This window comes from Dromiciops gliroides, chromosome 3 (assembly GCF_019393635.1).
Source record: "Dromiciops gliroides isolate mDroGli1 chromosome 3, mDroGli1.pri, whole genome shotgun sequence".
NCBI lineage: Eukaryota > Metazoa > Chordata > Mammalia > Microbiotheria > Microbiotheriidae > Dromiciops > Dromiciops gliroides.
In genome coordinates, this window is record NC_057863.1 from 486,725,251 (window position 1) to 486,729,124 (window position 3,874).

General features: G+C 41.0%; 1 pseudogene; it reads left to right on the forward strand.

The window, feature by feature from the left end:
* The first annotated feature begins 2,117 nt into the window (after positions 1-2,117).
* On the forward strand, positions 2,118-3,001 carry LOC122747810 (annotated as a pseudogene).
* Positions 3,002-3,874: the final 873 nt, after the last annotated feature.

The following is a 3,874-nucleotide window of genomic DNA, read 5'->3' on the forward strand; positions in this document are numbered from 1 at the left end:
GCTGACAGAAAATAATTTAAATGATAGGAAATGACAATTATATGAAAAGGTTGAAGTGAATAAATAGAAAATTCACTCACCAACTTAAATTTATTAAACAGAAGCAATGAATGAAAACAAAAATACAATAGAATTGTTGTTGTTTGTTATTCATCCTTCATTCTCAAAAGAAAATAAGTCACATCACCAGCATGATCTCTTGACTTTCAAGTGAATTGGATTCAAGTGAGCCATAGCTGTGCAAAGTTATTACCCTCACTCTCTCCTCCAGTCATCGCAGTACAGTGGCAAGATGTGTCAAGAAAACTGGCAGTGGCCCAGGGTGCAGTGGGAGAACTTGACCTTTTAAACTGAGGTCTTTCCCAGGTTTCAGTTGGTCCAAAGCAATGTCCATGTAGTGATTGAAGGCTACATTAGAACTGAGACAAAAGATGACCTGGTTGGCCTTCCCAAAAGAATCAATCTATAAGAATAAGGTCATACATGCTAAAGATTAACACTTTTTGTTTGATTTTAGGATTTTTTGATACTTTAGGAGGGAAATGGGCTAAAGTAGGGAAAAGACTACTTTTACCAGTGAATGGAATAATGATGGTTGGTTGTTTTTCCTTCATTCCCAAGAAGGACAATGATATCAGGTAATGTCATGACTTGCACAAAATTAGATTTAAGTGAGGGAGGGCTTTGCAAGGTCACCAAGTTCATTCTCTTCTCCAGAGCCTTCTGGGTCTAATGACAAGATATATATCTGGACAACTGGAGATGGCCCTGCATGTTTTAAGGCAATTGCGCCTAAGAGATTTGTCCATTGTCACACAGCTAGTAAGTGTCTGAAGTGAGATCTGAACTCAGTTTTTCTCAACTTCAGAGCCAGTTATCTACCCAATGTGCCACCTAGCTGCCCCAAGGAACAATGATAGTTGAAAACAGAAGTCATGCCTGCTAAAATTGTAATTTCCTTTTGTTTTCTCTGCTAATGAGCAAGAACTTTATATTAGAAAGGATAGAGCATATATAGCTAACAGAGTTGATAATATAAGAGATAGCAAAAATGTCATTTTTAACCCTTTGATGATTTTAAGTCATCTGATTAAGATGAACTATAGGATAGTGTGTAGGGGTGGGAGGGAAAATAATGAATGTCATTTATTAAGCCACTGTCAGACATATGAAAGACATATCATGGAGAATGACAGAAGTGACTAAAGGTCAAGAAAGGTACAAACCTGTTTTTTAAGGAGGGAAGACACAATCACCTAAAAACTATAACTACTAAGTTTGATGTCTATTTCTGCTAACATTTCAGGAATGTCACTTAAGCAATGGTTAAATAACTAATGCAGAATTAAGTTTAATGTGATTATACATACATAACATAGTTGATTGCTTGTTATCTTGGGGATGGGGGAGGGAAGGGAGGCAGGGAGAAAAATTTGGAACTAGAAATTTTATGAAAACAAATGTTGAAAACTATCTCTGAATGTAACTAGAAAATAATAAAATACTTTTATGATAAATTTTTAAAAAGAAATGGTTAAGAGGCAGCTAGGTGGTGCAATGGATAAAGCACTGGCCCTGGATTCAGGAGGACCTGAGTTCAGACACTTGAGATTTACTAGCTGTGTGACCCTAGGCAAGTAACTTAACCCTCATTCCCCTGCAAAAATTTTTTTAAATAAAGAAATGGTTAAAATCTAGAAAATGTAGAGGTCATCATAGAGATACAATATGAATTTTGTAAGAACAGATGATATCAGATTAATTCTACCTATTGTTTTGACAATTACTAGATGAAAAGAATTCTACAGATAGTATTACCTAGATTTCAATAAAGTATGTGATAACACTTCTCATGGAATTCTTGTGGGAGAAATGTAAGCCAGAAGATAGTATCACAGAAGAACAAATTTACCACATTTTAGAGCTGGAAGGGACCTTAGTAGACAACTAGTCCAAGCCAAACACCAAATGTATTCCCACTTTAAGATACTTGTCTCAAGACCAAAAGGCCTTCTTTGAAGAGCTCAAAAAGTCTTTTAAAAAGCAAATGAGAGGATATGCTGTGGGTAATCACCTTGTCCTCCTTTTCCCTTCTTCCTTCCTTCCCTCCTGCCACAATGATAAGCCTGATGAGCCCAGGTCAGGACTCTGCTGCTGCCCTTCCTGCAGTCACCAGCTGGGTGAAGCCAGGGGTATAGGCTAGCACTGGGAACCTCCCCTCCCCCCAGCACCAGAAAGTTCTCACCTTCCTTAACCTTCTAGAGGACAGCTACCTGCAGCAATTCTTTGCCACAGACCTGTGCTTTCAGATCTCTGATAAGTATCTCTTGGTGATGGTCCTTATTTATTTCCAAAGAGTTGGCCTACAGATCAGTGAATATACCCATAGCAACCTCTTCTTAGTCCTGTATCTAGCTAATGATATCGAGGAAGACAGAGAGGACCCCAAGTATGAGATTTTGCCCTGGGCCCTGGGCAGGGGCTGGGGGAAGCTTGTGCCCAGCTTCCTGCATCAGAGGGCCCAGTTGTGGGCACAGATGGGCTACTGGGCAGCTGTGAGCCAGAAATGTTGTGAAGAGGAAATGGCAAAGGAACCATCCCATTGGGCTTAGACCAGGGAATGGCCTGCCCACCATGGCGGAGGGGGGGGGCATCAAGGCTTCCCCCAGGGGGACCAGAACTGTTCTGCTGTTATGCCCTGGGTATCCAGTCTCTCTCCACTGGGCTACTCTGTCTGTGGCTGCTGGGTCTGGTGGAGCCGTTCCCCATTTCCTCCCAAACAGTGTTCCCCTAAACAGAACCCCTTTAAACAGCAGCAATCCCCCAAACAGCCTCTTCCAGTTCAGTCCCTTCTCCCACTCTTTCCTTGGCCCGTTGGCCCAGGAACTTCTTCCTTGTTCTCCCTCCTATTCTGCATCTAGAACCTGGAAGCTACACTTGGTAGATCATGCCAGAGCTAGCTGCTATGGCCTTCCCTGCTTCCTGGAAGTCAGTGGGATAATGCTCAGCCGGGCCCAGCCTGAACGCCCCTCTCTGCAAATGCCCCTGTGTCGGGTGACTGCCCTCCCTGGCTCTAGGCTGGTCTTGCTGGTTCCCTCCTCCTTCTTGCCTCCTCATTAGAACTCCTGTCCTTGACACCACAATGTTTGTCTTGGTTCCTTCTTTAATAAAGTGGAGAGGAGATGTGTAAAAAAAAAAATAGAGGTAGAAGAAAAAATAGAAAAAGAAATGAGAGAAATGAGTTATGCTGAAAAAGAAGCACAAAAACCTGAGGAAGACAATTCCTTAAAAAATACAATTGGGGTCAGCTGAATGGCACAGTGGATCGAACACCAGCCCTGGAGTCAAGAGGACCTGAGTTCAAATCTGGAGTCAAACACTCGACACTTACTGTGTAACCTTGGGCAAGTCACTTAACCCCAATTGCCTCACCCCACCAAAAAAAAAAAATACAATTGGCCAAATGAAAGAAAAAATTGGCCAAATGGGAGAAAAGAATGACCAAATGGGAGAAAAAATTGACCAAACGGAAAAAGAGATGCAAAAGCTTACTGAGGAAAATAATGCCTTAAAAATTAAAATTGGGCAGATGGAAGCTAATAACTCCTGAGACACCAAGAATCTGTCAAACAGAATCAAAAGACTGAAAAAATAGAAGAAAATGTGAAATACCTTATTGGAGAAACAACTGACCTGGAAAATAGATCCAGGAGAGATAATCTAAGAATTATTGGATTACCTGAAAGCCATGATCAATGAAAGAGTCTAGATACCATATTCCAGGAAATTATAAAGGAGAATTGCCCTGATATTATAGAATCAGAGGATAAAATCATCATTGAAAAGATCCACCAATCACCTCCTTAAAGAGACC